Source organism: Antechinus flavipes, chromosome 1 (genome assembly GCF_016432865.1).
Source record: "Antechinus flavipes isolate AdamAnt ecotype Samford, QLD, Australia chromosome 1, AdamAnt_v2, whole genome shotgun sequence".
NCBI lineage: Eukaryota > Metazoa > Chordata > Mammalia > Dasyuromorphia > Dasyuridae > Antechinus > Antechinus flavipes.
In genome coordinates this window covers 670,119,332-670,130,649 of record NC_067398.1, presented here as the reverse complement: position 1 = coordinate 670,130,649, position 11,318 = coordinate 670,119,332, and the positions used below count along the sequence as shown (strand labels likewise).

General features: G+C 59.2%; 1 long non-coding RNA gene across 1 annotated transcript; it reads right to left on the bottom strand.

Annotated features, from left to right (window-relative positions):
- Nucleotides 1-1,565: 1,565 nt before the first annotated feature.
- LOC127545108 (uncharacterized) lies at nt 1,566-10,765 on the bottom strand. Its single transcript, XR_007949595.1, has 2 exons — nt 4,844-10,765; nt 1,566-2,318 (listed from the first exon to the last, which is right to left on the bottom strand). It is a non-coding gene; the product is annotated as an uncharacterized LOC127545108 (long non-coding RNA).
- Nucleotides 10,766-11,318: the final 553 nt, after the last annotated feature.

Sequence of the window (11,318 nt, the reverse complement as noted above, 5' to 3'; positions counted from 1 at the left end):
TGGAAGGGCCCTTGGACGTGGGTGGGTGGGTCCGACTTCCTGAGGGGGAAACTGAGGCTCTAAGGGGGAAGTCCTTTGCACAAGGTCACACAGGAATCGGGAACAGAACGTAAACTAAAACACCTGGCCCCAGAAGACAGCCCCCTCCCTGTAAGGATGGTTAGTTCTCAGATCTGATCTGAATTCCCCCTACCCACATCCTTACTCACATCTGTTTCCACCACCACCCCCCACAGACAGCAGGAGGCCCCTTGACTCCCTCCCCCCACCTTTCTCAAGGATCGAGCTTTTCAAACAATACTGAAAGTTGTCCTTATTTAGAAAGAAGAAAGTCCAGTGGTTAGTATCTTTCAGCACCAGAATCCCGATGACCTAAGCAGTGTGCTGTACTGGATGGAGCCTGTGGCCCACTCCATCCACCGCACCTCCCACCTCCTATCCCTGGCCCCTTTGGAACCCAGGTCCGGTCTCCTCCCCTCCCCCACCCAGAGCCCGGCCAGATGTGGGGCTGCCTCTGTACAGCATTCCTGAGCCCTGACTGTGCCCCCACTCCCTTCCCCCTTCCCGCCCCCTCAGGGCTCTGACTTCAGTGGGCCAGGCTGGGAGCTTATTATAGACCATCCTCCCACCCCTGAGCACGGACTGGGAGACCCCTGCCCCCTCACACCTACATCCACACATACCCATTCTTCTCTGGGACTGCTCAGGGTCACCCCTTAAAGGATTTGCCAAGAAAGGGACGGGAAATGACCCCCTCAGCCCACTGTTCCACATTAGGCAGGCCTTCACTAATGCAGATGAGGAAGGGAGAGAGACCGTGAGCCCTGGCATTTAAAGCCTTGCACAAGCTGGCTCCAAGCTACATTTCCAGCATTACCAGCCGAAATTCCAGCTCCCCGACTGCGGCGGCCAAAGTGGCTTTTTTCCTGTAGTTCCTCACCAAGAACATTCCAGCTTCTACCTGGGAGGTTTTGTTTGGAGTGTCCCCGGGCCTGGAATGCACTGCAGCCTCCCCTAGGCCTGGTGCATGGGGCTCCCAGTGCTCCCTGCCCCTCTCCCTCCCAGAGGGCCTTGCCTTGTGTGATATCTCCCCCTTGGAGAGGGAGGGACTTTTAAGTTTGTCTTTATTTGTAGACAATATGCATATCATCTGCACATTATATATATATAATGTATGTTATATGCAGTGTCCTATAAACTGTAGGTGCTTAATAAATGCTTATTGATTGACGTTGTTTGGAGTAGGACTCGGAGACCTGGGTATTTGTATTGGCTCTGGCCCTAATACCACTTTAGAAAGGTCATCTCACCTCTCTAGGTCTCAGTTTCCTAACCTGTAAAATGGGCTGGAGACACAGCCTGCCCCTTTCAGGGTTGTTGCGACTATCGAGTATTGGATAAGTCCAGGGCTCTTCCTGTACTTGGCTTTTCTTGTAGGCCGACTTGTTCAGTACTGGCCTTCTACATCCAAACATCACCGGTCAACCAGCAAGCACTGAGGAAGCTCCTACTGTATTCGAGCCGGGTGCTCCCAGTGGGGTGCAAAGACAAGAAGGAAATGGTCCTTACCTTCGAGTGGCTTACATTCTAATCTTTCACCATCTACTTCAGCTGTGGTTTTAGAACCAAAGTCCTATATATAGTAAATTAAATGTTACTCAGGGTCACCTAACTGGTCCGGATGGGAGGCTGGAACCTGAGCCAGTAAGAGGCTGATCTCTTATCTTCCATCCTCTTCCTCCTCCTCCCCTTCTTCCTCTCCCTGCCCCCTCTTTTCCAGGCCTCCTTTTCTTCCTCCTCTTCCATCTTCTCCTTCCCCTCCTCCTCCTTCTCCTTCCCAAGCCCATCCCCCACAGGCCCTCCCAGGCAGATCCTCTCTCCCCACCCCCACCCCTGCCGCAGTCTCGTTTCCAAGGTGAGGATGGGTGTGGAATTTCAGGTGTAGAGGGGCCAGGGCAGATCTGAGAGTCACCTGGCACAGGTGAACGGGGCCCCTCACACCACCCCCGGCCGTGCTGGGCGGGGGAAGGGATGCAATTTAATCTGGCTGGCGAGGGAAGGGGCTGCCAGCTGCCACTGCTGTCCTGTGGGGAGGGGGCAGAGAGGGATGCCTTTCTGCCTCTCCCTGCTCCCGGCCTGGCTCTGCTTCTCTGTGGCCCTGCCTCTGTCTGGGTCCCCAGGTTCTGTCTCTGCAGCTCTCCATCCCTCCATCTCTTTCTGGGCTCACGAAGAAACTCCCTGGGCCTGGAGAGCAGGGACCTGGATTTCCATCCAGCTTCTGCCGCCTGCGAGTCTGAGCCAGTCAGTTCCCTTCTTTTCTGTGAAATAAAAACTCTGGTTGTTAAATTTCATCTTCTAAGGTGTCTCCAGGGGTACGGACCTTCTGGGTCCCGAGGGCTCCTTTTCAGATGTTCTTTGCACAATCCAAGGGTCTTTCCAGGCCTGGCAATGATTCTTTGGTTCCTCTGGGTAATCCCCCACCCCCCTGACCCGGGACCGTCCGACATTCCTGGCTGGTCTGGATTTCTTCAGCCTGGCCCCCCTGTCACTCTGGGCCCTCTGCTTGCCGCCCCCCCCACTCCGGGGGTCTCCTCCCCCCTCCTTCCCTCGCAGGCCAGACAGTTGCTGGCACCACCCAGGCCTCTCCCCAGAGGCAGCTGCAGTGACAGCCGGAGCCCCAGGCTGAAAGCCAGGAGAGGGGCCTTGGGGAGGCTCCGGGGCTGGGGTCAGAGGCCAAACAGCAGGGAGGAGCTGGGGAGGGGGGCAAGGGAGAGTGTGACCCAAGGGGCAGGAAGGGGCGGGGGAGGGCCCGGGGCTGGGAGGCGCTTTTCCTTTCTAGCCTCACTCTCTGACCTCTCAGGAATTTGAGGCGGGGAGCTGGGGGGGCCCAGGCACCAGGGAGCGGGGCAACAGCTGCCTGGACTCTATTTCTCTCCTCCTCCCAGCCCCCTCCTCCTCTCTCCCCCACTCCAAACACATGTTGGGGCCTGGCCTTGCCAGGGGCCCTGGGAGCCTGAATGTTCCGCAGGAGGCTCTCTCCCCACCCACCCCATCCCCCAGACGGGAGGAATGCACCCAGCCAGGAAGAATACCCCCAAACATGCTCCCGTGCAGAAACACCCCAACCGCATGGGGACGGAGACACAAACGCCCTGCCCTGTCTCGGAGTGGGCACACCTCCCGACACCCCCAAATACACACAGTGACACCCCCAAATACAGAAACACCCTCCCGACACCCCCAAATACACACAGAAACACCCTCCCTGATACCCCCAATACAGAAACACCTTCCCGTCACCCCCAAATACACAGTGACACCCCCAAATACACACAGAAACACCCTCCCGACACCCCCAAGCACACACAGAAACAAACCTACCAGTCAGAATCAGCCTTAACCCCCCCATGCCCCCTGCCCAGTCCTCCTCCTGGGCCTTTGACCTCTGGGGCCCCATGGAGGGGGAGGGCCCCCTCTCTGACTAGAAGCCCCTCCCACTCAGAGCGCCCCCAAACGGCTTCTCCCAGGCCAGCCCTGACGCGGCCTGGGGCGGGGTGGAGAAGGGGCAGTGGGGGGTAGCGTTTCATGATAACTGCCTCCATCCGGAGAGATGAGGAGGTGCCCTCTGGGAGCGGAAGCCCAGGCCGCCCAGGCCGAACCCGCAGAGACCCGGTCCCGGGAACCCCCCACCATCCCTCGGTCCTGGGCCGGGCCACTGGAATGGTCCTTGTGCTGCTCCCGGAAGGAGCTTAGAAAAGCCAGCCCTGACGAGAGCCCTGGGCCGAGCTCCTGGGGAGCCAGCCCGGCCTGGAGCTTGCGGGGGTTGAAGGGCACAGGGCCTGGGTGGGCTCCCGGGAGGATGGCGCCCCTACACCCCGGCGCCCCCTGTGGCTGGGAGGGATGTGGGGCCCAGCCCCGGGGGGAGGGCGGCTTGGGGAGCCCTGGGGGGCCAGCCTGGGAAGGGCTCCCGATGCTTTACTCCAGGGCGGGGGGCTCTCCCTGCACAGGGGCGGGCGGCCGCGGCCCTTAGTGCGCGCCTGCGGCGTGTTGGCGCGAGGGGATGGTCCCCAAATTCGGAGGGGGGTGCAGAAGGGCTGGATCTTGGTGGGTGGGAGGCAGGGCGCAAAGGCGTCTGGGGGATGGGGATAAGGGGTAGGAGACTCCCGGCAAGCCAGCCTAGGGTGGGAGTTTCCGGGACTAGCGAGGGGCCTCCTTTCCCAGATGAGCCGCCCAGGGCAGGCGGAAAGGGCATGCAAATACCGAGGGAGGGAGGGAAGGGGCGGGAGAGGAAGCTTCGGCACGGGAGGGGCTGGTATCTTCTCTCGGCCCGGAGGGATGCGGACTTCAGGGAAGGGGGTCCCGGGACGGACCCACCTGCACGTAGCGGGCGCGGTGGGAGTGGGAAAGGGAGCACGGGGTGACCCAGCCGGGACCAAAGTTGAGGAGGGGAGGAAAGGGGAGGGAAACACACCTGGGAGTAACGCGTGGGGAAAGGGTGTCTGGAGTGAACCCGCCCGGCCATAGAGCTGGGGGACGGGGAGACGAAAGCAGGGGTGCCTGGGGATAACCTCCTTGGACTTAGGGGCTTCCCCCTTTTAATCCTGGGGAAGAGGAATCTGCAGGGAGCTCCCTGACCACAGAGCTGGTGGGGGAGAGGAAAGGGACACCATCCTCACGGATACTGGGGGGATACTGGACTTGTGGGGGAGGGGGCCTAGGGCTAGTCCCTGGGAACATCGCTGCGGGGAGGACGAATGAGGAAGGTTCACCTGGATGTAAAGTTGGGGGGGGGTCTGGGGCGAGTCTCCCCAGCCAGAAAGCTGGGGGGCAGGAAAAGGGATACCTGGGAAAATCCATGTGGACATAATGGAGAGAGGTCTCGCTGGATGTATTAGGGGACCAGTGGGGTGCCCTGAGAGAGTCCATTAGTGGGGGAAGGGCGATCAGAGAGAATCCATCCGGATCTTAAAAGGGGAAGGGGATATCTGGGGCGCGACCTCCTCTCCCCCCTCCCCCCCTCCGAGAGGTCCCGCCCATTTCGGCCAGGCCCCGCCCGCTCTCGGGCCACAGCGACAATCCATGTCTCCTATTGGCCAGGGCTACCCGAAGGGGGCGGGGCCAGGACCCAGGCCTGCCCGTCACAACAAGGGGCTTATTTGAATAATTCCTTCTAGGGCCCGAGAGCCACGGTGCCGCCTCCTTCCAGGCTTAGGGCCCCGGGCCCTGCCTCGGCATCATCCGCCGGCTAAGGGTGAGGGTCCTCAGAAATGGAGGCAGGGACTGCTGCCCCGGAACCGGGCTTGGATGGGGAAGGGGAGGGAAGAAACTACATCGGGGGCTCCCTCCCAGTTGTGACGTCAGCACTGAGGAGCTGCTGGGGGAGGGAGAGCACGCCAGGAGACTGTTGCCGTGGAAACCGGAAGCCTTTCTCCCCACCTCCCTCCCCCCATATTTCCGGTCTCTCATTCAGCATTTCTATCAATGGGGGCTGGGAAGGGTTCTAGGACAGAGCGGCCCCCAGGCTGAACCTGTCTTATGCCGGCCCCCCACCACCTACCTTTCCCAGGGGCCCTGCCCCACACCTCCACCCCCCCCCAGCCCAGCAGTCCCTGGCAGAGGCTTGTGCCAGCATGGCGCCGCCCACACTGGGCAGGATTGCAGTTTCCTGGGGCCCTGGGGTGTAGAAGGAAGAGGCTCCGCCCCCACCTCCCAACCCCTCTCTCTCAGCACCTCATCTTAGTGGAAAGCAGGGCCTGGGTTCTAGACCTGAGCATCTGTGACCTCTGTCACTAAAGCCCCTTCCAGCTCCTGCCTCCCCATAGCCTCCACCACACATGGCTCCCCCACCACAGAGGGGACCCAGAACGGGCCCGCGGGCCGTGCAGAAATGTGCTGGGTCTGGGGGCTGCCCGAGGGGACCCTGCCTAACCGGTGGGAGGCCGCCCTGCGGCTCCTGGGGAGAGTGGGGGTCCTCTGCCGGCCAGGCCCAGGGCGTGCTGTGAGAGCGGGCTCCCCACCCTTTCCTTTCTCCCTTCCTGTCCTCTGTTTGTCCCTTGAGCCATGTGTGAGTTGTGTGGCTTGAGCTGTGGGGGTGGGGAGCATGTCAGAAGCTGGGCGGGGTGCCCCCTGCCCTCCCCAATTCTTGCCCGCCCAATGACTTACTCAGCCTGGCCCCACAGCCTGACTTCCTCCCCCCTCCTCCTCCTCCTTCAGGTGCCCTCGACCTGAAGCTGGGCCCGGCTGTCTGAGCTCTCTCCCAGCCCGGCCAGAGGTCACAGCTGTTCCCGCAGCCCCTTGCTCGGGGCCTTACCAGCCCAGGGAGACGGTCCCCGGGAGAGCTGGGCCGGGGCCAGGCTGGGCCCCAGAGTGGGGACAAGGGGGCCAGAAGCCGGGCCAGAGAGGGTGCCGGCCGGGCGGCTGGCCTCCGACCCCCCTTCTCCAGGAACCGCCCCGCCCCCACCCGCTCTCCCTGAGGCCCAGTTTTTGTTTCTTGTCCAATGTCAGGAATTTCTTTCGAAACACCCCCGGGCCCCTCAGCCAGGCTGCTCTGGGCCCTGTTGCAATCCTCACCCCCCCACCCCAACCTCCTGCTTGTTTTGGACACGCTCCCAGCGCTCACCCAGCCTGACCCTGGGCAGACGAGCAGCTCTCCCTTCCCCGCTCGCAGCCCCCACCAGCCTTCTCTGCAGCCCCCCCTCCCTGGGGAAGCTTCCTCCCCCTGGCCCCGAGCCCAGAAGCAGGACTACCTGCTGCCCTCCTTCGCCCAGGGCCCCACCCCAGAGCCCCTCCCACCCCCTGCTCCCCCCTTCCTGCCTCTGCTTATCTACAGGCAGCCCCGGCAGACAGCCTCTGGCTCCCCCAGGACAAAGTCCTGCCCGGGCACAGGCCTCCCCAGGCCGGGTGAGCCGGGCCCGAGACTGGGAATGGCAGAGCTGGGAGGCACCTTAAAAGGGATCCGGACCGAGTCCCCATCTGTGAGAGGCGGGCGGCCCGCCCGGGACAGAGTCCCCCCTTTCCAGCTTGGCGCTCCCTCCCTCTCCCCACCCTGGAGGCTCTCCCGGTCCAACTCCTGCAACATGGCCGTGGATTCTGCTCCAAGGCCCCCCACCCAGCAAGCCTAGGCCTCCCTCCCACCTCCACCCTCTGCTAGCCCCACCTGCCTGGCACCCCTCCAGGGCTCCCTGGGCTGGGCTGCCAGTCACCAGGGCCCGAGCGCCAAGGGCTGGCCGGGGACTCGGGGCCCTTCTTTGGGGTCCTTGGGACATACTCAGGAGTCGGGGGGTCTGGCAGAAGTCCCAGGGACTCCTCAGATCCCTCAGACACAAGAGCAGAAGGTCCGCTCCCCAGGAAAGCTCCCTCTTAGTCCCGGGCAGAGCTGCCCCACAGGTGGGTCCAGGTTGCTTCCCAGGCCGGCTACTTGGGAACGGTCACAGGTGTTTGCCCCTCACGGGGAGCTCCCTGAGGGCAGCCCCGGCTCGGGCCTCAGCCCGGGCCCCCCTCCCGGCCCCCTCCGTCCCTCCTCTGGCCTTCCCAGGAGGAAACAAAATGACCCCTGGGCCCCTGCGCCGTCCTGTGGGGAGAGGGGCTTGCGGGGTGGGGTGGGGGCCGCTCCCAAAAGCTGTTATTCCACAGCTACATCAAAGCTCGCCAACTCTGCCCTGCCCGGCTGTGACCACATCCTCCCCTGGGACAGGGCGGGTGAGCCACAGGGGAGGAGGGAACAGGGTGGGGCCCAGAAGGCCTTAGGGGAGCCAGGAGAAGGGATGGTCAGTCAGTCCTCCCGGGAGGAGGGGGCTGGAGGGCAGGACTCCCGGCCTCCTCCTGCATAGAAGTCACATGCCTGCTCCCGGGCCCTGAGAGGGGAAACAATTAGGGAGGGCTATTATGCGGCAGATAATGATCATAATAAGGACGACTAGGATGAGGAGCGTAGTAGTAATAATAATAATAATACCACCCTCACTGCCACTGGCCCCAGTGTCCCCTTCTGAGACACTCCATTATCCGCCCACCGGCCTCCTCCCTGATCCTGGTGGATCTTCCTGCAGGACTCGACCATGAGGCAAAGGGGAAAAGCAAGCCCGAGGCCCAAGGCCAAGAAAGAATCCAGTCCTGGTGTCCCGAGCCTGGGGCTGGGGGGGCCGGGGCCGGGGGCAGCCACACCCAGACTCGGGAAATCTGGGTTCCCCTTCCAGCTCAGCCCCTGACTCACCGTGTGACCTTGGATAAGTGACTTCTCTGGATCCCGTTTCCTCCCCCACAACATGAGAGGTTCTGCTCAGGAAACCTGAGTTTCATTCTTGGCTTAACCACTGAATCACTCCCCATCTCTCTGTTTCCTCTTCTCCCAACCATGAGTCCGTGGTCTTGAAGGCCCCTTCTAGTTTTAATATGCTCTGGTCCCTGGGCTAAGACACTGCTAGAAATACATCAGGCCTCTGTGTGTGTGTGTGTGTGTGTTTTATATATAAGAGATACACACACTATATAGACACACATATATAATATATATGAGAGTCTATAGAGAGAGATAAATAGATGGAGATTTATATATAAAGATAGCTATAGATATGACTACATCTGCTCTTTTACAAAGAAGAAAACCAACTGAAAAAGCAATGGGCCTATGGAACAAATTGGGCAATGGACCCATCCAGTTCTCTGGTTTGTAAAAATGAAATAACGTTCATGGGATTAAAGCTATGCCAGGCTTTTTGTGGGGAGAAAATGAAATAATGAATCATAAAATACTTTTCAACCTTAAAATGTTATATAAATATTCACTATTAGGAAGTTTCCCTCCCCCCATGTACCACCACTGCCATCACCACCTTCTAGCTCTACACCAGTGGTTCTCAAAGTATGGTCTAGAGAATCCTGGGGGTCTCCAAAACCCTTTTAGAGGGTCTACAAATTCATAAATAGCTTTTATTTCCAATATGGTAAATGTCTATAAATATAACCCAGATAAACAAAAACGCTTTGGAGAGATCCTCAATCATTTTTAGCAGGATAAAGACACTGAAAACAAAAGTTTGAGAACCACTGCATAGTCTTTTGTCCAAAAACCCCTCTTAACTATGACATTTTCTGTTCTAGACAGGAGTGCCCAAGAAAATAAATGATTAACAACTGGCTTTGGGGGGGGGGGGCGGGAGTGGGAACCTAATACAATTGTAAGCTTAAGCTGCAGTATTAAAATTTTCTCCATCACTTCCAGCCTCGATAATTAACAATGATTTGTTTTTGTAGCCTTTGCCCATTTCTCAGATTCTCTGGCTGCAAATGTGGCCATGGGCTCCTGGCTTCAGCCCCACCCAGCTTCTGAGCCTCCCATTCCAGGTTCCAGGGGCTCAGTTCCCTCCCAGGTAACAATGGTCCCTCCTGCTTGCCTCCACCCTGTCCTTAAGTGCCTCCCACACCAGCACTAGGACATCCAGGATAATTGTCCCAGGGAGGGGCTAGGGAGACGGCCGGAGCTGCTTCAGTGTGGCAAATGCACTCAGGAGGGTTGCGCCCCGTGGAAGGGCAGCTGCCCAGCGGAGGGGCAAGCCCGGGGAGCGGGCCTCTGCCTGTGGCCTTCCCAGCGCTCAGGGAGCAGGGCCTCGGACCGGCCCTGTGTCCTGTGCTGGCGGCTGCGGGGCTCCTCCCAGGCTGAGCGTGGGGAAGCAGGTGGGGCCTCTCACTTCCCCCTGGAATTGAGAGCCGCCCTCCGGAGCCCCCGGGCCTGGGTCGGGGAGGAGGGCCACCCGTGGGGACAAAGGCGGCTCACATGTCCCCCCGACGCCTCCGGCCCCCTCACACACACGGTCCTAGGCACACAGAAGCACAGACCCGCTCGCCGGGCGCGGAATCGGACCCCCCCAGAGGCAGCTGTCCGTCCCATTAATAACGAGCCCTTCTCCCTGAGCCCCCGCCCCCATCAGCAGCAGGATCACTTCAAGGGACCTACTGTGCGCCAGGTCCTGTGATTATGAGGAAAAGCAAAAACCCCGTGGTCCCTGTCCTCAAAGAGATCACTGTCTGGCTCCTTGCTTTTAATTACTCCACGGCCCCTCCCTGGACGGAACCAACATGCTCCCCAGGTCCAGAAGCAGAGAGCCGGATTCTGAACTGGCGCTTCCTGATGGAAAACCAATCCAGAAATGGCCCAGCAGACGGTGTGAACGGGGAGAGGACAGCGGATGAAATAAGAGCGGGTGACTGGGGGTCGCTCCCGCGAAGCCTGGTCCGCGTGACTTGGTGGGTTCGGCATCTGTTCCTTTGGCCTGACTCACCTGGAGCAAATCGGGTTTGGGGACTTTTTCTTTCTTTTTTCCGTCTCCCTATCTGTCAGATGTGCAGTTGGAGCAGATCGTCTCTGCCGAGGATCTCATCTCTGATGGTTTAAAATTGACTCCAGTCTTGTTCAAATGGCTAGAGACCATCTCCAGCCTCTCCTGGTTCCGGCGCCTTCCCTCTGTTAATGATTTCCTACTTTTCCCATATAGAACTTGCTTTGTATATATTTGTTTGCATTTGGCCTATCTCCCCCACTCCCAACCCCCTTAAGACTGTGAACTCCTCTGGGCAGGAAGTGTTTTTTGCCTTTTAATTTTTTATTTTTTTCCCGTCAGCACTTAGCTCAGTACCTGGCACACAGTGAGTGCTTAATAAATATTGATTGATTGATTGATTAAGCAGAGCCAGAGTTATACCTGAGAAACAACACTGAAGGATCCTAGACCTCCCGAGATGACTTCAGGGAAGTGATAGTGAAAGAGACTTTCACCCCCTCAGCAGAGATGTGGGGGCCTGCGGAGCAGGAGGAGGTGTCGACATGCTCACACCTGGGGCCAGGGCTTTTTTATTGGTCCTATTCCTGTACTCTTTTGTTACAAGGGAGGGCTCTTCCTAACTTCCTTGTTACAGAGGGTCAAACTTGGAGTAAGAAGTCCTGAGGAATGCAGCGATGTTTAAAAAGAACAGAAATAATGTTTAAAACTATTCTCTCCCACATTTCCAGGATCCCTCCCAGCCCTGACATCTTGTGTTCTAAGGCCTTCCCAGCCCTGACCTCCTGGGTTCTAAGGCCTTCCCAGCCCTGACCTCCCGGGTTCTAAGGGCACTGCCAGCCCTGACCTCCTGGGTTCTAAGGCCTTCCCAGCCCTGACCTCCTGGGTTCTAAGGCCTTCCCAGCCCTGACCTCCTGGGTTCTAAGGCCTTCCCAGCCCTGACCTCCTGGGTTCTAAGGGCACTCCCAGCCCTGACCTCCTGGGTTCTAAGGCCTTCCCAGCCCTGACCTCCTGGGTTCTAAGGGCCCTCCCAGCCCTGACCTC